Source organism: Thunnus albacares, chromosome 13 (assembly GCF_914725855.1).
Source record: "Thunnus albacares chromosome 13, fThuAlb1.1, whole genome shotgun sequence".
NCBI classification, from domain to species: domain Eukaryota; kingdom Metazoa; phylum Chordata; class Actinopteri; order Scombriformes; family Scombridae; genus Thunnus; species Thunnus albacares.
Window position 1 is genome coordinate 18129076 of NC_058118.1, and position 24472 is coordinate 18153547.

The following is a 24472-nucleotide window of genomic DNA, read 5'->3' on the forward strand; positions in this document are numbered from 1 at the left end:
CAATGTTTCCCTAAACCTAAACAAATTGTTCTTATGTCTAAACCTAACCAGACCTGGTTATGTTTGGTTAGGTTTAGGCACAAATTTACATTTGTATCGGGTGAGCACATTTTTTATTGGGTAAGCACTTCATTATTATGATATTATGAATGGGCGATTCTTGCCAATTATGTTGAGGTGAGTGTTAACCATGTTGCAGCTGCTCTGATACTGATAAGTTTTGACTTATAAAGTAATAATACTTTAGAGTTGTGCTAAGTGATGATGTGTTCAAATTTTTCCATGCTATTATTTCTTTATTTCTGTTTTCTACCACAATCATGTTATATGTCCTAGGTTTTTGTGGGTCATTCTTGAGCAGCAATACATGGAGGAGGCTTCACGTTTGAGAAAAACAAACACGTTTCAGGAGGGTCCCTGGTTCAACTTCACTGCTGACAGTCCTGAGGGGAGGAAACAGAGGCAATGAGGCAATGAGGCACAACTGGTGTCTAGAGGATTGCTAATATAACAAGGATTGCAATAACACCACTTCTGATGGTGCGCTCTAAAACAAATGAAAGAGACACACCTGTAACCCTCTGGTAGACTGTGATGCAGAGATAATTGAGATGTCACACCACAGCCACTCTATGCCCTTGGGTAAGGTATGTATAATGCCAGAAACTCCTGATACACAACAAATAGACAAAAGAAGCAACCAATTCCTTGTCCAATAGTAAAAACAAAGTTATAATTCACTGTATTGTTTCTTACAGTACATTGACCAGAGACACAACATTCCCTTTAACAATATCACTTCATGAATATGTAAATTTAATAGAATGTCACAGTAAAATAACCACATCATAGCAAATTTTTGTTTTAAATTAAAAGCATTCAAGTTAGTAAGTAATGATATAAACAACATAATTCATAATATGGAATACCTCCTTTATTTCTGCTGGCCTACTTTAAAACAAGTTCCACTTGGGGACAAGAGGAGTGACAAAAAGGAGAAATGCACCACAGAAACTACAATAGATGATGAAAAACCCAGTCTGACTAGGGAAATCACCTTGCAGGCTTGTATGATGTATGAAAGAGGACACTACAGGTCACTTGACACCAGCAAGCGCCATCCCTCTGATTTGCAAAGCATATTTATCCACTCCAAGATCCTGGAGGAGATGTAGAACAGGCGAACCTGTGGAGGAGGGGATGAGGAGAGTGAGTAGTGTGCGAGGGATAATTATAACTAGAAAAGGTCAAAATGAATTACAGTAAAATTAGAAAACAAGGATGAACAATGAAAGTAAATGAGAGGGAGGTAAGAGAGTAAGCTCCCCAATGCTTTCAAGGATGAAGGGGAGTGTGAAATCCACCATATGGAGCCAGGAATACTGAATATTGTCTCCTTTGAGGGTGCACCATATTGCATGGGTTTTTATTTCAAGACTGCAAAAAAAAAATATTGTTAACACCACAGGACAAAGATACTTGTTAAATTTTGATATGAGCTTCTATCGACATAAACTCTGGCAATGGAAAAAGGTGTGTAGATATTATGAGGTTTGACAGGGCAGGTTGCCATTTTCATCAGGTGCACTACACAGTAACTTAGTTGTGTTCATTAACACAAGCGCATAGAGAGGTTTTCATGGCTGTAATTACCAGAGGCACATACAACCATCTGACCCCTCTCATTTGAGTTTCATGTATTCTGTGTATACATGTATGCATGCATATACACCTTATATGATCATTATCATTCTGCACCAGCAACATGACTCCTCATTCCCAGCACCACATGTATCTCTCCAGGTCTCACACCTTATCTTCACCCTCTTCTTCTTCCCTACAGTACAGTACATTTCACCTCTATGTCCCTTCTTGGTCTTTGTATGTTCAGGTAGACAGGGCAGTTGAAGCCCACATGACTGTAAGCCACAGTTTCTCAACTTTTGAAGATTTCTGGAAGTAATATGTATAATATTTGTTTCATGCATTTTATTCAAACAGTTTAGGTTAACAGTCCTCAAAATGGCATGACAACTTACATTAATGCCATCTGTCACTTCTTCACTCCACGCTCTTGAATTGCATTGTATACAAGTAGCAACTATCATGTCTTGAGGCTGATGCCAATGTGGAGGTGCCTTAAAGCGCAATGCCACCAATGGCCACTAGATGCTGGCCCCAAAAAATCCCTGGTTTCAATAGACTCCCATTCTAAAAGTGTCAACCTCTCCCCAGGAATACTAAATCAACGACTCATTATTATCTCAATCACTAAATTCAGGCCCTCAAGAAGTGTGCTGGTGGTCATTTTGGAAATTATTGGTCCGTTAATAAAATTTGACGACTTATAGTAGCTTTGATGTTTGCCGTGTGCCATGATGTCTCCCTGTCTCCAGGACTCGCACTGGGTCAGTTTAATGCTACTTGATTACGATACCTTACCTGTTAGCACAATTTAGCTAAAGTAGGTAACATTAGTACAAGTGTGCACCACTCTGTGGTTCCAGTAAACTAACATCCGCTTCGGCCCGAGGTAGTGGGGTGTGTTTCCAGAGCATGAAAGGCAACACCCCGTACTCCTTATTTGGAAAGTCCTGGCTCCAAACAGTAAAGATTGCGCCGACCATAAGCAGCAACTCTGGGCTTCAAACCAGCTCCAATGCAAACCAGTGGGTGACATCACACCTCGTTACATCCATCTTTATATACGGTCTATGATTACATACCATTATTGCACTTGTTCCCCAAACCAAAGAATTTCCTGCAGTACAGTTTCTGGCCCCACATGCAATATAAAGCACCTATTAATAGGCATTAATAGGCAACAGGAAAAACACGTTGGCAAAAGCTGTGAAAGACAATGGTTACATTTTTTAATATTGTAAAAGAACAAATTTTGCATATATTGGAAAGTAATGAAAGTTGAGCTGAGGGAAGAAAATTCAGAGATGCAGCAACAGGCATCATAACTAGTTTCAGATGAGGTTGCCATGGAAATAAGCATTCATAAGATGTGTTACCATGGCGTCCTAATTCAAAACAAGTTCCAGCAGAAACTATGTTTAATCATATAACTTCCCTCAAGAAGATTGTACACTATATCTATCCTTGAAAGCCAAGCAAATCTTTAGAGACTAATTCACACATTAACTCAGTTTGAATCCTGTCACTGCCTACAACAACGATTTTACCCACAAAGCCAACTTGCACACTCTGTTTGGTATCTTCAAAGTCACCTTCATTTTATGATTCACAGCGTTATTTGAAATAAACTGCATTCATGCTAACACTATCTTCTGAGAAGGATTCACTAATGCACTATGAGGTCTCTGCTACTTTCAGGTCTTGTGCTTGTCCAGGCAACCCTGCATCATTTGATCAGCCCTGGCTTTTAACCACAGACTGTGGCTGGTCTGTAGGATTGTAGAGATCGTCCTGGAAACTCTATGTAGTGCTTTTCACTTATTTCATACATTACACTAATTGGCCATGTGTTTATGTACCACCCGGGGTATCTGCTTAAACAAAAAAGAAAGCTAGCAGACTCATTATCTAGATAGAGTGTTAGTCAGCTGCACCCTAATGAACCTATGCAAATTTATTTGAGTTTTGTTTGTATTTTATAACTTCAGATGTTTTGTGCTTTGTTATCAGTGTAGTACCATCAATGCACAGACCAATTTAAAGCTACACTGTAATGAAAAATGACTTCCTCACAAGTTGTTTTTGCATGTGACATTATAATGTTCACCTATGTAACAAAAAACCCACAACATCTTATAAATTTGATTAGTAAGATGTTCAATCCCAGTATTGTCATCTCCTGAAAATCTGAGTATCTTCAATGATTTCCCCATGGTGTACCAGTAGACATACAAAATAGCATCGAACAATACTTTTCCTTTCTTAATCTAGCCCATGTTGGGAAAATCTAAACTTAGTCTGCATAGTGGTGGATTCTACTTTCCTGTCACCTGTTCTATGATGAGTTTAAAGGGTAGCCTATCTACACAATAAATCATGTCTTTTATGCAGTATACATAATCACATAGGTCTGTGTTGGTATATGACGTTAATGCAAGTGATTTTTCCAACAATACACATATTATGAGTAAAAATAGCTTTTCCCTGCTCAAAATTTGCTTATTTGTGTCCGCATGGATATGAAAATTCAATTCAGTCAAATTCTCTGGTCCTTCCCTAATCATGATGTATTAGGCAAGACTCCTAGATATATTCCATATATCAGCTGCCACACTAAGTATAAATATCAGAACACTGGTTAACTATAGCCTAAGGTTGTACCTTTCACATATAGCTGCTGGTAGCAAGCCTGATAAGAGACATGAGACAGAGAGGAGACATGCTACTCGTGGTTATGCAAAGATTTATGCCTTGTCTGTGGCAGTAAACACAACAAATGTGCTGTCCAATAACTGTTCTATATTCAGAGCTTTACAAGATATTCAGGGCTGATGATGGTAACATTAGACATGATAAACAGCACAGCTATGGCTATGTGTTGACACTTCTCCACAGACACACAAACACCGGAGAGCCTCCCGTAGTAGAGCTGCTAGCTCAACTACAACACAAGCACCAGCACAGAAACTTTTACAAAGGCCATGAATGTGCTTCTAGTGACTGTCAAAACTCCACCTGATTCTCTGTCTTTCCATTGCGGACACGAACAGTCTGACAGCAGCTGTTCATGGCTGGTTAGGTCTGACTACCAGCTCTGCATCACTATTCATGCTACACTGAGCAATAGTCAGTCAGTGACCCCTGACCTCTCGCATCACACACTACGTAACCATGAGGCCACACCCCCTACAGTTCTTGCCCTGTGCAGTCCTCTGTTGATTTTTTTTTTAAATATACTGGAAGGGAGGGAGTTAGCAGAGTTTAAGTGTGTAGTTACCCTTTAAAGGGCTACTTCCATGTGACCATACACATTAATTTCTCTACACTTTCAAACTTTGCCTCTTTAAGTCTACAGAGCATGACAAAGGGCAAAGTCTGTGTGAAATAGGGTTATGTATTGTAACCCTACTTTTACAATTACAGGAAGCAACATCTCATCTATTAAGACCTATAGGATCATAAGTCACTCACTTGGTGGATGCTAAGTGAGTCCCTTGTCATTCCTGCAGGATGAGGCTCATCTGATTTGGTAAGCATCATGCATAGTTCAGGGATGCTGTGCAAAGGGGGGAGTACAGCCCATAGAGTCTGTGAACACTGAACAATATTGTTTTACTTTGCATTACATTAATAGCATTAGCACAATAATTAAACAGTGTGAACTATAACACTGCCAAGAAATATCCATTTTTGTTAAGGCAGTTCAAAGATTTTGTATAATAAACGTAAATGGAGCAGTAATTTTGAATAGTGGCTATTGCAGCAACTGTGGAAAAATGTATTAAAATTTGCCCTTTATGGACCTAATACATTATGCTTTACCCTTATCCTCTTTATAATGTGCATTTTTTCCATAGAGACTTTAGGTCAAAATGGGCCACTGTCCACAGTTTTGAGCTGACAGCTGATCCCACAGTGGCTGCACGAAACATATGACAGTATGTCTCACTGCACGCACACAAACACATGCGCGCACACACACACACACACACACACATACACACACACACACACACACACACACACACAGACACATGCACACACACACACACACACACACACAGACACATGCGCACACACACTTAAGAGAAAAAAAACACATAATACATCAGACTGACAGCCTATAATTCTTTTTACACCGTGCCTGGTGGCCTGAAGTCAGCCCACAGACATAAAATCACATGATTATGTGAACCAGAGAGGCTACAGCAGGTTCAGTATGAACACCCACATACAGTACAACATGCTTCACTGGATTTACATGCCTGCAAACACACACACACACACACACACACACACACACACACACACACACACACACATTTGTTAGCATTCTTTCTAGAACATTTTAATTTGTATTAATTATTATGCTTACCTTAGCTTTAACTTGTGGTAAGAGTAGATATATGTTATGGATGGTAATAACCATTCCCGCTGAAAGCATCTACAGTAAAACATAAATAGTTAAAGTAAGACATTTACAGTGGCTGAGAGAGCTCATTGCACTGCAGCTGAAGAAAACACAAGGAAATAGACAAAACACAAGCAAATGAAGAAAACATCTTCACCGCCTCGGCATACACATCTGTCACATTTAGGAAAAACATGGAAAATAAATAAAAAGACCAAATAATTATGTAACACTTTCATCAATATGACACATAAGCAACATCCGATTTGCACCTTTCCTACCCTCTGCATAAAAAAAATCTATCACACAAGAAGAGATTAGTATCAAAAACAAATGTCTTCATGTCTACCTGGCAAGTTTAATTGTATTTCTAGCTCCTGCATGTATTTCAGAGAGGCTCTCTTTATCTCCTTGACTGCTGTTGGCCTGAGTATGTATGTGTAAGCATCTATGTGTGTGTGTGTGTGTGTGTGTGTGCATTGTGAATACGTGTGTGCCTGTCTATGTGGGGCAGAGGAAATACAGATCGTTCATCATCCCTACCTATTCAGCTAATGAATCTAACTCTAGCTACACCTCAGGGACAAGAGATGAGGTCAGAGGTTGCACCTCCAAGATACACAGAACTCTCAGAAGCCACGCATGTAGCAGTCCGCAGTCTTAAGTCTCACAGCATATTACTTCTAACTGGCTTAACATATCCTACAGCAAACTCTCTAGCTGTGCTCCCTCACATTGCATTTTCACCACATTTTTTAGGGTTTTAGGTGAGTCTGTGAGAGAAAATGTTAATTAGATTGATGCAGGTTTCTCTATTTTTGATTAACTCAAAACACACTTAAAAATATCGAATACATTTTTATTCTGTTTCTAGGTTTAAGTAGAGCAGAGTAGTATGTAGACATCAACTGAATGCTTGCACAAATACTTCATCTATAGCAGTAAAAGTAATTAAAGTATTTATCATAAAGGAGTCCATAGACAAATTTGAATTGTAATTTAATTTATCTTTTATGACTTTTAAGACCATATGTCCTGATTTGAACAGGAAGTTAATACTGTGGTCCAGAGATAAGACTGTGCCTTTACTTATGTTGAACTACTTGTCTTGGCCCATCCTCTCGCTTCTTCTCATCCAATTTGTCCCCCTTCTCCACTCTCTCTCATCCTCCCCTTACAGGCAAAAATCACTACACTGAGACCTACATACCAAAATCACTTAAAGTCATGCTTATCCACCCCCTACTGCTGGCCTCTATCAATTTTTCAGTGTTGCAAAGTCAGCTGGATAAACACTCATGCATTTCACATGGATAGAATTTTTGGGGACATCATGCTCAAAAATACCATGAATCAAATCCATGGTCTATCTATTTCCCCTTTGAGAATCCTTCACCAACCTCAGCTATTGCCCCTCTTCAGCCACTTTATTTTGTGATGCAAATTATATACTATGGCAGATCCTTCATTTCCTACATCTCCTAAGACTTAGGTGTTGAGCATCTATAGGACCTTGGAAGCCTTCTACAATCTGACATTGTAGAGGGCTATTTTGGTGGATGACCTTGCTATAGAGCCATGTAGGTGACTTATAATAGGGCTCTTTGTTCTCAACACACAGGGGATTGATGTAACACTTCATAGACCATCCATAACCATCCATATTAGCTTATCCTGTGCTGGGTTGCAGGAAGCTGGAGCCTGTACCAGCTGACATTGAATGAAAGGCAGAGTACACCTTGGGCATGTCACCACTCTATCACAAGGCTGACATAGATATCGCAGACGACCATTCACACCCTACAGACAATTTAGAGTCACCAATTCACCTAACTTGCATATTTTTGGACTGCAGTGGAAAACCATTTTTAATTTCCTAAAAACACACTGACCCGAAAAAGGCTTGAGAGAGAAATGTGCTTGTGTGTCAGAACAGAGCTCTCAGTCTCTCTCTCCTGTGTGTTTGTAAGTGGCCATGCTTTACACATGTTGCGAGACAAATAACCTGTCTCAGAACAGGTGCTGCAGCTGGCACAGCAGAGCGAATCAGGTCCCCTATCCCCCTCCAACAGGCGGGCCAAGCAGCACCATTGCCCACACCACAGTGTTGCTCAACATATAGAACTGTATCTTATTTTTCATCCAGCATTTTGACAGTGAAGTGTTCTGTGTTTCCCTCTTGGTTGCTTCCGAGGGTTCGAACACCTGGTTTAGCACAGATGTCAATCATGCACTTGTTTTGGTGGCTACGCCAGGTTTTGCTGGCATATAATGTTTTTTGTGACAACAAAGTACAGTAACATCATCCAAGGCCACAAAGCATAATTAGCCATAGGTAAAGCCTCAAAGTGGGAGATGTTGAATGCTAACAAAATTATTATTGTTTTATTTATTGTTTGATTAACTTAAGAGGTGATTAAATGTGACTGTCCACCACAGAATATTGACCTAAAACTGGCTTTTCAGAGGAAACAATTAAACAAATTTCACTCTGAAGAAATCAGGCCAAGGCTTGTGGAACAGCTTGAAAATGTTGCACTAATTCAGTTCTATATAACTTTCTTTGCCTGTAGCCATCTCCCCCAATTGGATAGTAAGTAATAAGGCTAATATATAGAGAAATATGCTTCATATTGCAAATGTAGGTTGACTATAATGTAGGGTAGGTCAATAGAAATGTGCAAATCCACCCAACAATGTCGTCCCCATCCTTCCCTTGACCTACTTCTTGCTTCTGAGCACATCTCCCAACAAGGACCTCACCAGTATAATGAGAGAGGTTATACACCACGTGGTCGAAGGTGACACATGACAAATTGATTGCATGTACTTCTGCTTAAAATAGGGTTGAATGGAGTAGTAAAAAGCAGGTGGGATTCACTCCACTAGGACTCACTGGACCGCTTTCTGCATATTAATTGAGGCTGGGTGACCATGCAACAGCATAAGATTGGTGTGGAAATATCCAGGATGATTACTGGAAATTGGTTCCCCAAACTTGTCCTTGGACAGCATAGGAGCAGATGAAGTGGAGAATGTCACTGATGTGGCTTTGCTAAGAAATATGGAGAGTTATACTGTATACAGCACATTATAAGCCAGTGGTTTTGTGAAAAAGTATGTCTTGCATGAGGGGATTTTACAGTTATGGTGAGGATTTTTTTGCTAATTAGCTGCAAAGATAATTTTTTTGCCAACAGAAACAGTATCATCATCAGTGTATAGCACAGATATACAGTAAAATAGCTTCACAGTGGAGAGGAGGATATTTACCACAGAGCGACAGTGTTTGGGCACCATTTCATTTCCCTCTTTCTTCTTCTTTTTTGTATCATTAAGTTATTATGAACCCCCAGAGAGAACCCCACTTCCTCAGTCTCTGCAAGCTGTTACATAACAGAAGGTGTATTGACTGCATAAACTAAGGAACAAAGCTCATTTTCACATTGGACATCCAAGAAAATCAGTTTCATGAAAATGTTATTTGGCGTTTGCATTACCTTGAAGTAACGTTCGTTAGGTCAGTGGTGTGCACATATACTTTCGGGACCCAGCCAAAATAAATCTGATGATAATCATAACTGGTGCAAAGAAGCCTGTGACCTATAATCGATGTGGCATTGGATGCTCAGGGTAGGGCCCACAGTAGACAGTGGGGAGGGCACAAACAGCATAAATCTTTTAGAATGCGATCTGCCTTTTTGGCTAAATAAGGATCATTTAGCATAATTTCCTCAGTCAGGTGACATGCAGGAAACACATGGAAAAACATTTTGATTTGCCATTTAAAAAGGGCATCCAAGAGAGAAAGAGTAGGAACAGCTGCCCACTATTCCACCCCCCTGTGCACACCACTGGCTCACATAAGGAATGAGCTGGGTTCCCATTCCTTGAGAAGTATGGTGCTATCAATTCTGACACATAGCCTTCACTCTGATGCATTCAATACCTAAGGGTTGAAATTCTAACTGATAGTAAGTTCATTAGACAGGGATATGGAGGGCAGAAAAGAGGGGAGCATAGAAGGGAGTACAGAAATAAAGAGTGATGAAGGGACTGAAGGGACTTAATGAACCTAAAAGACAGACAGTGTACACTTCAAATGAAGGCCAAAGAATGAGGAGAAGGTCATGTTTCCTAATGGGAAGACCTTTAACTCTATGCAAAAAATTGGAGGAAAATCTTTCTGGCCTCTTACAGGCATTGTCTTCCCATTGAATGTTACTGTAGCTGCACTGCCTTCAGAAGGTATTCAATACCCTTATCGAATTATACCAGGGCTCAAATTTGCAATAAAGCACATTTGGCTCCTAAATGCAGTTTCCTTGGATATGCCTCACATCTTGGCACATTTTGAATTTGCCATTCTCCTTTGTATATTACCTGAGGCTCAGTCAAACTGGATGAGTATTATCTGAGAATGGCTACTATTCTGAGGTCATTCTAACTATTTTCAATGAAAAAGAGTGAAAAGGGGAGTCTGTACTCCAGCCCAGACACTCAAGCACTTTAACACTGTTTTTCTTTCAACAAATTTCCTGGTTTTATTGAGCTTTATGCCTGGGGTCACTGTTCTGACATAGCATAAATGTTAGAATCATTCCCTCTATCCTAATACAATAAGCCAACATCTCCAGCTCTTATGATGCTGCATCACAGAGGTGATTGCATTAGATGGGTGATGAACTGTGTTCAGTTCCTGCATTGGTGTGCTGTTATCTGCAGACCTTATACAGGCATATGGGGCTTTTTCACTCAAGACACTTTGTCATGAGGGTTAAGGAATGAAAACAGTTCTGTAAAACGTCATCTCTTTCACAAGAGGACATGTACTGGTGTACCTCTGCTCAAGGAAAAGACGTAAAGCGAGAGAGAAAGTCAGCAAGATTGACCACTGTGAGAGAAAGACTACATGAAGACAGAGATAGAGTCAGTCTAAGAACATCCAAGTAGGGGTTTAATTTCCCGTGAGGGGGAGCTGCTGGGATCTTGTGGTCCCCAGTGCATCGGTCTGGGCTGAAGAGAATTCAGTTTGACCAAATGAAACCAAATGAAAACCCCATGGTGACAGACAGGCTAATTAATTACTGATACCCAAGGTCTCAGATGACCTCTGAGAGGTAAGATAGATACCCAAGATACAACTAAGATCAACTAGGATACATACAATCAGCCACCAGACTGTATTTTCCAGTGTGTGACGGTGATGTGGATTGTAACGTAAGTCTGTCAGTATAAGGCTAGCTGTTAGCAACTACATTTTAGCACACAGCTGCTGTGGGTTCAGATGTTGATGATCACGGAAATAACGTAAGCCAGAAGCACAGTGAGGGATGTCACAACAATAACCCCATGTGTAGAGCACAAGCGTAGCGTGAGCAGCAGCAATGAGCGCCCCTCAGCCATCCCACTGCCTGAAAGACGTTTGAAGGCAGCTGTCACAGCTGTCAATCATGACGTCACATCCTCTTTATATATTGTTGAATAACTATTTAAAAACAAACTTAGCAGAAAAATTAGCACTCATGTCCCATCAGCTCACTCACTCACTGTTGCTGCTGCTCTGCTAAACGTGCTGCTCACGCTATGCTTATGGTCTAGACACTGCACAAGTGTTGAAGTCTGTTCCTTTTCAAATAGTGTTCCCTCACATTACAATAGTGTGGTACCCTCACTGTTCAGATATCAACAGAATTGAATGCACCAGCGTCCTGTAATTACCGCTTGTGGCAGCAGAAGCCACTGTTGCTGCTGCTCAGCAGAAGTTACATAGTCTTGCTTTAATTACCATAATGCTCTGAATAAAATCTAAGAGTCAGTCAACATGGTGAGACTCTCAAAGTTTCTTCAGCGCCTCAATAAACTGGATAGATTGCTTGAGAGACAGATTGCTTGAGAGTAACACAGAACATATGAATTATCCCAACATATGACTACTGCTTACTGTGATCTGTCTTAATGTTTTATGCCTGGTTGGTGGGATTAATCAAAAGTTTTAGCAGATGCTACATTTGTCTTCGTTTAAAAAGAAAAAACATCAGGATGAATTGATGAGTTACAAAACTCATCAAGTTTTATAAAAGCAGCAATCACCATAATATGCATGTCGGAGCACCATTTCTTTTCCTCAGAGGAGTGCAGTTTCATTTTTGTTTTTTTAGAAAGCGTCACAGTGAGGAGCAAAGTACATCTGTTCAATATGTGAGTGTCTGAAAACTTGGCAAACTTGTATAGCTTTCAACAGAATTAAAGGATTAGGTTCTCTTGGAGGTTGCAAAATTAAACTTCTTACAACACTCCTTAGCAGTGCTAATGCCATCTTGATTGCTTGTGTCTGAGTCTGAGTGTTTCACCTTGAAAAAGAGTTCAAGGCAAGAACTCAAGAGGATTCTTGTCATTTCAGTCTTGTCTCAACAAACATCTCAGTAATATGACTGGACACTGGATTTAAACACTTTCTTTATTTCCCTGTTTCAATTTATGTATAACATCAAGAATAATGGATACGTAGAGGATTACCTTTAAAGTCTTTAAAAGCCTTTAAGGAGCCACTCAAATATTTCAATACATATATCACCTTGACAAACTATTTTCAGTCAAGCCGGTTTCAGAAATGTTTCTCAATATTACAATCCTGCATCAAACCCAACTGATTTTCTTCATGTTACTACAGACTAGTCAGCAACTATAATCAACAGGTCAAATTAGACAATAATTCTACCTGTTGTGTTTACTTCTATTCAAGTCGCCTGAATCCTACAGTATACAACATGTTTTTTCAATATCAAGAGATACATTAGACACCATTTACACCTACAGTAACATCCTCAATAGATACAGGCCCTTTGAATTACAGGATCCCTCTTTGCAGTCAAGAAGCTGCTCTGCAGTGATGCGACTGCAGATAAGGTGATGATGGTTATGCTTCGTCTCCAAGGCTGAATGACTGTATGACCTTGAAAGATCAGCATCCAGCAGATGATTGGTTTATTGAACTTGGGAATAACGCTGATTTATTCTGTCTTTATTTTAGATTAGCAGTTTGAATTGTTAAACAGTGCAGCATTATGAAAAGCAAAGGCAGAGAAATACACAAGCACGATCTGCTATCAGTACATACAATCATAGTCTCATGTTGCTTGCAACATTAAGACATTATGAGGGAAACATCATTAGCAGACCCACAGGGAAACCCATGAGTCACAACATGTTTATGATCAAGACATCCTCAACCACATTCCTGAGATTATATCATCATTACTAAACACATCAAATCATGTTTAATATCTGTATTTGGCCATATGACATATGGCTTAAGGATTCCTCAGAGACAATGCTCACTGAACAGCTAATGTGAAAACAGTGTTGTTTAATGTATCACCAAAACAACTGTTGATGATTGATATTAATAATTTGTATAACATGTTGCTGAAAGTAATCATTTAATGTGTGAGCAGTCTTATTTATTAACCCAATCCATTATACCACCAGACTCTGTATAGGATTTCAAAATCTTCTCCATAACATTTTTTAATCACATTCCTACAGGACTAAGGCGTCCAGACCCCAACTCTCACGCTCGCACTACAGTTTTGTTCTTTTCTAAATTTAATCAAACTCCAGAAACAGAGAGGTGACCCCATGAGTTTATAAGATTCACTGGGGCAGCTGAAAATGACCTGCTCTCTGATGAGTATTTTACTGTACCGAGTATGAGGCTTTATTTATAGCAAAAAAGAATTGCTGTAACCAACACATCTATGTAGACTCTATTTAAATTTGCCCACTATCTAAACCAGACATGGTTGACAGATACACATATTTTATCTGCTTTTCCTGCTTAAAGCTTACAGTACATTTATGTATTTTTAGCAGTTTTCATTATAAATATATATTTAATATCAATCATCAACAAAGCCAAACTTACATTGTTCAGTTCAGTGAAATATATTTCAAATGTGGTACAAGGGCCACCGATTGCAACATGTATAAACCTGGAATACCATTTTTCTGTGAAAAAATAGGTCACAGGAGCCTGCTGACAGTTGTGCTTTCCTCTTGGGTCGAGCTCAGGAGGAAAATAACTGATATTTCAGCTGATACATGTGGACTGATGTTAAAAATGGTTAGTCTAGGACCGGTCACAAGAGAGAAAAACATGTTTAGTCTAATTTATTTTTAGGTGATTAAGTGTGTTTCTTCTGACAAGAAGCATTATTGTTGCTAGGCTCTAGGGTCTGCACTGCAAATGTGTTCAGCTCATATTTTTATATTCAACATTTTCAATATAGATACTGAGCAGGTTGTGACTGTACCACGCACGAATCAACAAGCTGCCTTACAGAAGGAACCTGACTAGTAAGATCTGGTTCATCTAATCCAATTTGTCCCCATATGGGATTACAAAATAGGTTGTTTTAGTAAATGGCTACTTATCATTCTCACAACACAAACACAATTGAATTTGTGTCATTGAGTGTTGACAACTTGTGATGAGTGCCTGATAATATTCATGAGCATTCACAACATATTAAGTTAACATTATGTCCAAGTAAGTTAAGCTTGCTATGCACTCAACACATATTGTCACATGAAAAATATATGCATTGAAATCCATTTGCATTAACCTTGTTGGGAAGCCAATAAAATGTAATTTATTATGCATGTAAGTTATTTCTATCAGTCTGTTATGTGTGTGTGTGTGTGTGTGTGTGTGTGTGTGTGTGTGTGTGTGTGTGCCTGTCTGTGTTATTTTCAAGTGCCTATCTGGGATAAGAAAGACTACTATCATTATACATTAATGTTTCGCAACAGCGGCCCATACCATTACACCTAGAGTAATAAAAAACACAGGGGGTGGTGAACAGTTGTAATAATTTCTGTGCATGTCTATGTGTGTGTGTGGGTGGGTAGAGAGCAAATAAGAGAGAAAATGAAGGACAGCATGAAAGATGGAGAGGGGGAAGTTAAAAGCCTGAGGAGTCATACAGAGTGCACAGATGCTAGTTGACATTAGAGATAAACCTCTGATCTGCCCCGTCTTCCTTGTAGAACAAGACTGATTTGCAAGCCTGTTCACAAGAGGGAATGACTAAAAACTTGTATATATCATAATGACCCAAATAAAGGAAACAATGTTGAAAAAACACAGGATTTCTAAATATTCCCAGCAGACTGGTTTTTTGATCATTGATCCAGTTCTTGTGGATTATTTAGAGTATACTGTAGCCTTAATTTTGGTAGGCTAGTTAGTTTTTACCTGTCTAGATTTAGTAAACTCCAAAAAAATTACCCCGGATGAACATACAGGAGTTATCTGCTGGCTCATGTTTTGCTGCCAAAGTAAATAACTCAACTAAAGAATGTGATTAGATCGTTTGTAGGAGAAAACAGTTGCCGTTCTCTAAAATTCAGCTCAGTGCTCTGCCTCAAAAAACAGCAGTTTCCCAAAAACAAACTCAGCCTATTCATCATAAATAAATTGACCAAAAAGATTAACACGAGGCGATTTGTCTGCTGTTTTTGACCTCTGCAGTGCTACCCTTTTTCCTGACTTTGTGATTACTTTATTATATTGTTTTTGTTATGGTACCTGAAGATTCCCTGGTGTTTCCCTGTTTTTCCCCTTCCCTGTGTTTCCAGTGCTCCCCTGTCTGTCTTTCTCTGGATGCATCCCAAGTCTCTTAAATTGCATCCATGTTTCCCTCACTTGTGTCTTTTCCTTGCGTCTTAGTCCCTCCCACCGTGGATGCAAGGAGAGATGCCGGAAACCAAGCGAGGAGAGAGGAAACAAGGAAATTTGTTTTAAGAGACATGAGATGTCCTCTCCTCTGAAGCATCATGTAAAGCGACGTCCGTTTCTGATGACGGCGACAGCTGATCACAGCTGGATCAGCTGTCAGTCGGCTTTAACAGAAACTTGTGTCTGTACACATGTGCACTGTGCTAATACTAATAAAGGTTCACAGTTATCACCGCTAGAGCAGCTGTTTCCTCTCTGCAGCCTGTTACCTGTTTAACAAACACCTAAATTAAAACCTGCATTCTGCATTTATACTGTGTCCTGCTCAGAGGCACAGGAACCATTTCTACTCGCAGAATGCATTTATACTATTTATCGATTATTTGATTGTATTTTTTGATAACCCTGATAGTGAATTCATCATTCAATAACCCAGAATATGATCAGGGTGTCTTCTGAACACTGGAAAATATGTATTTGGCTAAATGTTTCAGGGCAAATGGAAATGATTTAACTCATATCAAACCCAACACTCAGGAATTTTCAGCCTCATTTGTGACTGAATGGAAATGACGATAAATGATGTAAAATATAGATGTGTTTAACTGTTATTATGGATCAAATTAAAGTCAGGAAGAGTCTGTCTGTCAGCAAGAAACAGTTTAATGGAGGAAATAACATCATTTCACATTTCACATTTCCTACACACCCAGCCAATGCTAGGGTGCTCTAGTTCTTATATAGTGTTAGGGAAGTGGTCATGCTAGTCACTCTTCTACATCATGGAGCCACCATTTCAGGCCTGCCCAAAAAATCCTGAACACAGAAATGGTGAAAAGCAGTTTAACAGTCTAACTCCACAATTCAGTGCTACATAGTTCACAGTCTTCTCACATGTTTTCAGTAATTATTTTTTAACATGTATAATGTGTTTCAAAATATATACAGACTTTAATGTCAAACCAACATTTTAGTGTTTATGAGGGTTACCAATAACAAGCTTGATATGGTAATTATGTGAAGTTCTGTGCGAGACTGATGTGTAGATTGCAGTGACTAACAGAGAATAAGCTTCACAGTCTCGCTCAGTCTTCTTTGATGACAGCTTTTACAGCTCTTACTCTTGCAAGTCACACTGTAAATGTGACAGTTAAAATAGACTGGGATAATAATGGATTTGGAAGTGATATTTTTTTTTAAAAGTGCTGTGCAAATGCCAAGATAATCAGTTAGTAGTACTGAGGAGAATCCTACGTTAAAGGTTAGCAGCAACATTTAGCAGTAACTCTCAGAGCTTTACAAACATAAAAATGTATTCTTTTATTGAATGGCTATAAAATTTGTTTAATGTATAGAGGTGTTGATTCTCCCAACTGTCCATCTTACTACATTTCTCTCTGGGCTCACTCGACCTAAAATTAAGTAAAAACCCAACTTTGTGATACCCAACCTCTCCCCTATTAGGGGTCGCCACTGCCACTGCTGATAAAACTATTTGAGCTCTTTTAATAAGGCAGCAGCAGAAGAAAATGTAATTCAGATGAGTTTTTACTGGTGGATAATCTCCTCTCACAGCTCATGCGCTTCGGGAATTGAATCAAGCACAGCAAGAGCACTGCTAGCCAAGCTCAGCCTCCCTTCTGCCTCCCCCAGACTCCTCACAGTCTCATCAATCAAGCTTAATCACTTCCACTTAAACAAGGCTCTCCTTTATCCCTGTGCTTGGTAGCTATATAAGCCAGGGAGTAAAAGAAATTACATTGAACTGGAAATCCATGAACTGATTGTAGGTGGATTAGTGGTCTGGTAAGATATAAAACTGAGACAAAAGTACTCAGTCTGATTTTATATTTTAGTCACTCCTGTTTCAGTTAAGAGGACATATGTTAGTTTATTTGGAAACACAAAAAGGCTTCCTGATAAACAACATATAATCCATAAAATAGTGACTCAATAAACTCAATAACCCAATAAAAATAACAGTTATAAGGACAATACTGACTAAGGCATGGCAACCCAACAGCACAACACATCCAGGTTACATGTTTAGTGGCAATATTAGCCCAATGAACATGCATGGTACATTTTTTTGACAGTTTAAGCATTAATCCAGGATTATGTGAAGGCATGCTCATGGATCAAAAAAGGTCATAATGTTCCCACAATGTTCCTTCTAATCACTGAGGATTTTAAGAAGTTCCCCTCAGCAAGTTTTTGCTTTACTTCTTTCATTACTGACCATTAACTCACCAGGCAAATGCAATCTCAGTAAGTAAGGATAAGGGTAAAGAAAAGCAGGGCTCTTTGAGATGACCCCAGCTCAAAGCTGTATGCAACAAAAAAAAACCTAGAACTGGGTTCAAAATCTGATACTTTATCCAGCATGGATTCAGCAGACCCAGCAGGTGGTGGACCTCTGAGTTGTATAACTCAAAGGGTGGAAGGAAATAAATGGTAGCAAACCTGGTACAAGTAGTTAAACAACAGACTTACAGTTAGCAGTGGATGAAGCTAGAGTCTGACAAACAATTAAGGTAAGGCAAGACGGCAAGAGTCAGAGAAGGCAGCCAGTCTACCCGCAGTAGCAGATAACAAGATGACTAAAGGTGCCTTTAGATTGTGCAACAACAACAATCGTGTTAGTTTATTGCATGTCACATCGAGACACCACTAATAAATTTTGGTCACAATCTGTGTTAGACTGCACAATATTGATTTGAGGGATGACAGTTGTACGCTGAATGTGGGGTGAATCATAGCACTAAAATTTAAATAGAAAAAAGTATATGAAAGTGGAGAAATAGTGTATTTTCCCTCTGAACTTTATTAAAAAAATGTGTCATTTCATGTCAAATTCTGATTGGTTTGTTTGTAGGTGTGGGTCGTAGCAGAAGTCATGTTATGAGAATTTGAATTGTAATTGTCAGAATTTTGCCACAGGCTGTCTTTGCTCGCCAAAGCTCCAAATTGTGTGGTTGATGGACACTGTTTTGGATTGTCAACCAAACATTTTACCATGTTTCCCTCATGAATGTTTACTTTCATCTCAGACAGCCCGAAATTGCACAGTGTAAAAGGGCCTTTAGAGGAATGGGCAGACATGCAGAAACGGCTGGAACTGGGGCAGTGGTGCTGAATGACAGCCAAGAGATAGATGTGGCTCAATGAGAGAATGAGGGATAGATACACAGGGAGGAACAGGAACAGGTGATAGACAGAAGCAGGAAACTCAAGAGGGAGTGGTGGATAGATGAGGAATGGCAGGACCGGGAAAGTTCTACAGTGAATACATGGCCCATAGGGGACGGAAGAGAGTATGAAGCTGCAGAGGACGGCAACAAGACAAATCACCATGTCACCCTTCTTATTGAAACTTGGTAAATACTGATATTGGAAAAGCTACCAAACACCCAAAGACAAGTCATTATGATGTATATTTTATGTAAACTTGTGTATTTGCTTTACTTATGTATGGAGAGTCAAGGCACTTTAAGACTTTTGTTTAAATCATCAAGAGCAATCGGTGACTAAACTAACTTGTATATGAGGGGAGAATTACAACAGATTGCTGAATGCACAGTGCAAACAAATTGTAAGGTAATAACTGACTAGATTATGACTGTATAGCAAATGTGTTTACTGTGAGAAACCCCTGAACTTTCCATTAGCATAATATGATAGATAGATGGCAACAAACATTCCAGTCTTTTTGGTACAACAAAGGTGGAAGCAGTACTTTGTGATTAAGCCATACCGCACAGTATCATGTATGATTCATTTAAGCGACTAAATCTTATCAAGAAAGCCACAGCCCAGTCAAGATGAGTTAGAAATTGACATTTCGCCAGAGGAGATGGATATTATGGAGAAAGCACTGCAGGACTACCCTTGAGAAGTCCTGGCATGATGTCAATATAGCTCAGGTTGCAGTAACAGGTTGCTATTTTTGTCATTCACTTGGCCCATTCCATCCATTTCTTCAACTTGTCATTCCCCTGTAACTCATGTCACATATATCACCCTGATATGCTAACATTAATCTATCGGCACTCTCTTTCTCTTATCCATTATGTCTTTTACTCTTTGGCCGTCACTTTCTCAGATAATATTAATCTCTGTAATGAAAAAAAACACATTGTTTGCAAATACTGACGTCATTCTTGGAGATAATGTTCTACAGTTTGTATGTCTCACAGGCTTTGCTCTCTAGCCTTCATGATGGACTTGTCTAGGCTGAAAAAAATTGTCCAAAAGGCCATCTGCTATGAGCATTATCCAGGACAAATGGACAAGACAAACAAAAGAAGGATGACCACTAAATTCCAAGCTCATGTACAAACTCTCTTGCCCCCAACATGACACCTTGACAGGGCAGAAAGCCATCACTAATAGAGTTCCAGGAAATCATGTAACTGTAGCTGTAAGACTGAATAATGCCTCTATTGTCTGGCTATATATCTGGAACTGAACATGTATAATTAATTTATGATGATATTGTTGTGAAGCTTTTAAAGGAGTAAATCTGCCTTGTAACAGATTTTATGAGGCAGTTTTATAGTCTTGAGAGGATAGGAGTGAAATCACATTTGGAGTGAAGTAAAGTTGCTGTATGCTGAGAATAAAACAGGAACGTTTATACAAGGAGGAGATTTATGTTGGCTCTGACCTGACTGGCCAAAGTAGTATGTGCAAATTTCAGTGCAATGCTGTGCAGAGGTTAATGGGCAAGTCTTTAAAGCCCATTAAAGAGCTTTGCCCACCCCATAGTAGAGTCACAAAGTATAACTTTTGATTTCTTTCCAGGACTTGCCTGGCATTTCGCTGTGTGGAGACATAGTATTCCCAGCTAAGGGAGAAGCTGTATTTATTTTCAAACCTATCTCTCCATTCCTCTATCCATCTCTTTGACCTTGCTGTCATCCTAACTGGCGCTGTATCTCTCCATCTTTCTTTTTTCTTTGTTTTTGTCTGTTTGGTCTTAGTTTCTCTCTTTTTTCCACTCACACACACACACACACACACACACACACTTCTATGTTTATCTTGTGCTTTTCATAGATTAATGTAGAGATCGATTAAAATCAAAGGAAATCAAATTAATTTAATGAATTCAGCTTGATTGAGTAAAGATAAAACAAGGAGACTTGTTTTGAACAGCATATAACACAACACAGTACCAGAGTCTCCATCAAAGTCTCTGTCCAAAATGTGATTATTGTTGACACAGTCACAGGTTGTCCTTTGCCATTTTTGATTGGTTGCCAAGTCTCAAGAAGGCAGGTATTATCTAATATGAGCCTGTCAGGGAGCAGTAGAAAAAAAGAAATTGTGACATACTGCTGATAACTCTCTTTGTTGAGACCATGATGGACAGTTTATGACAACCCTCACCGCTGAAGTATGTTGGTTTAGGCTGAATCCAAATGTCTGATCTCCAGACTTGCAAACTGAGCTCTCGTGGACTTCAGTTGTACGTACCTTGACATGTTCACCATCATCATGTCAAGTCTGCAAGGGCGCTAGGCTGTGAGAGGTTAAACATGCACTCTGAGATGGGGCTTAAGACTTCCAGTGTTTCTATGACGGAGATAAAATCCTCAACTGAGGACTTTCACATTGTAGATGGACAAAAAACAACCTTTGCCTGTCTAACATATTATAATAAACAAATCAAAGCTATTGAGCTCTTGAGAGGACATGCTCTGATTTGGACAGCCCTCAGCAATCACAGACTTCCAGGAAACATACCCGCAAAGTCTAAGTCTAAGTGCGGTGAAGTCCTGACATTTGGATTCAGCTTTAGTTTCTGTCTACTTGTTAACCTAAATGAACTGAAACCAATGTAGAGCTCAGTGCACGGTTGGTGGCATGAGAGGAGATTGTCGGGCCCAGCTCCAACCACTGGTTGAATGAGGGAGTTCAGGTAAGGCCTGCATTCTTTCTTGTTGTTAGCAACCAAAGGCATTCAGCATATGTTGTAGCCTGTTAGCTGGTGTAGCCGTAACGCTTACTAAACATCATTTTACCAATACTACCTGTGCCATGACTCTATACCCAATGCCATGCCACAATACATTTTTATGGAGAGTCCATTGAAATAACCAATTTGAGGACATCATCATATATCATACACCTTTGTGTTGCTTGTGTGTGTGATTACTGAACCTCGAAATAGCTTGGCACATTGGACACCATCACTGTGGGGCCCAATGTAATGTTTGTTTGTCATTCAGTCAGTCTTTTCACTGCAAAACAAAAGAAATTATATGATGTGCCTTCACAGTGTCTGCACAGCTAGTTACAATCATCTCTGTACAACCAATAAATGCTTCTAAAACTTCTGAAGCAATGTGCCATGACCTCAAGAGACTTTTTGAATTTTTGACTCAAATACCACGGTGTGCTGCGTAAAGCAAAAAGTAGGAGGGCTCTCAACATGAATGAGCAATGGTGAGTGTCTGCATGCATGTGATAGAGGGGGAGGCAGTATGCCACAGTCAAAAAGGCAGAATCATGCAGGGTTTTAAACACCATGCAAAATAAATATATCAGAAAGCAAAAAGGAAATGAATTGCCCTTAATTCTTCTTTTGTTATCTCTTCTGTTAATAATTTATGATTCCTTTCATGCCATTGTACATCCTTTAATCCCCACTTCTCTTCTTTTAATCAGCACCTTTCTCAGACTATCTAAGTCTTTGGTTTCATTGTTCCTTCCAGCCCTTATATTCTTCTTCCTTTAATTGCTTCCCTATCTTCTTCCTCCAGCACAACCCCTCCTTTATTCCTTTTTGTCTCTCTGCAGTGATCAGTGGCTGAGTGATTCATGTCTCCCAATGACTGTGGCCACTCCTTGACCTTGTTTGCATGTTAAATCAGTATTTCAAGCTCGCATACATGCACACACACATAAATACACACACAAATCAAGACATAAAGGAGACGAAACAGAAAGGGGAGAGACAGATGACAGACAGACAAACATGGTGTTAGTCATTCGCATATGTCCTTGTAGGCTTTCGTGCCCTTTTTAGTTGTGTCTTGTTCTGATTAACATTCCAAAATCGTTTTGTTTTGTTTTGTTTTGTTTTTGCCTTTGTGGAAACAGGCAATCTGCACTCTTCAAGTTTTTTTTTTTCTTTATTGAAAAAGAGAGAGAGTGTCCTTGCTGGATTCTTGGACAGCACATCTTTGTCATCTGTCACACTTTCTATGGCCAGTTTCCCATTTCTAATTAATGCTGCATTCACATGGATTCAGGCAGATGGTAGATGGCAAACCAGATATCATTTTAGTGGACAAGAGCAGGAAGGTAAAATTGAATGAGGCCGGCAGAGAATACGGCCGGCAACCTTGCAGTAGACAGCAGTGCTGTCAAAAGTAAAATAATTTAATTTTTTGTCATCCTCTGCAGTTTGAAATCCTACTGAGATACTACAAGAAAAGCTGACATATGGCAGGCAGTCAGCACAGAGCTAAGTGGAATACCAGGTAGGTAATATCCCAGCAAACATTGAGACATTGAATGACCATTGTGTAAACATCCAATCAAGACGACCCATTATGGTTCAAAAATAGCTCCAAAATGAAAGTTCTGCTGACATCCAGGACATTACCTGGCCATCAGCTGGATGTCAAAATATGTTGTTACCATCAAGGAGCCTATTCCACTATTCTGCTGAGGTTTATGAACACAGCGTGCATTCTGCAGCTTTATACATCCTATATGTCCAGATTAACAACTTCATATGCTAGGCTACAGGTTCTGAAATGGTCCGACCAATATCCTATCTGTTATACATCTTAACAACATGTCACTGTCAAGATAATCCTAAGAAATGATATATAACCAAACATAGAGCAAACACATTAAGTAACTTAGTTAATACAAGACATATGCATCATTTTACAGAAACATACTGAGTCAATATTGATGTGCAACATTATTTTATTTGGATAAACAATACAGAAAATTATGATCATCAAAAGTACAGCTTTTTGCAGATAAATAACTGTTTGAATTCTTAATGCTTCATTTCATTTGATGCACTTTTCTCCAGTTTCCACTGAGGCACTGGAGGCTAATGCTAATGCTAACTCCAGGATGTAAACAGCCGCTGAAGGTCCTCATCAGAATTCTGTGAGGAAAAATGATTGAACTCTGACATGAGTGTTATAGAACATATACGCCAATATAAAAGCAAACTTACCCAACAGCGTTATTTCTGCAGTTTCTGTCCGCAACCATTTTTTAACCAAAATTGGACCAGACCAAATATTCATCAGGAGAAATTGACACTTACACATATCTATATTCCAAATATGTACACATCTACTAAAAAAATTTGACTTGAGTTTCATCATTTGCGTTTCATGTGCACGTTGCTGTTTTTGGCATTCGACCGGAACCATTTTTGGCCACGGACACGTCACTGTCAAAGCAATGTTTGCTGGGATGGTAATATGAATAAAATAACAGACATGAAATAATTTTATTTAATACATTTTTTTCTATTCTCTGTAAATAATATGACATCACCAATAGCAACATATCGTCATGCATGTTTCATTTGCCTTTTGTACACTACTAATCCCTATTATCTATTGTAAACACATTGCTTTGTCTCTCACCACAGATAATAACACTGCTAATCACATTTTGACATCTCCAACAGG

The 24472-nt window shown here is 39.2% G+C and overlaps 1 long non-coding RNA gene across 1 annotated transcript; it reads right to left on the minus strand.

Moving 5' to 3' along the window:
• Nucleotides 1-305: 305 nt before the first annotated feature.
• Nucleotides 306-4743, minus strand: LOC122994864. The gene is made up of 4 exons (XR_006406680.1): nucleotides 4660-4743; nucleotides 1058-1186; nucleotides 572-669; nucleotides 306-443 (listed from the first exon to the last, which is right to left on the minus strand). It is a non-coding gene; the product is annotated as an uncharacterized LOC122994864 (long non-coding RNA).
• Between the last annotated feature and the right edge of the window lie 19729 nt (nucleotides 4744-24472).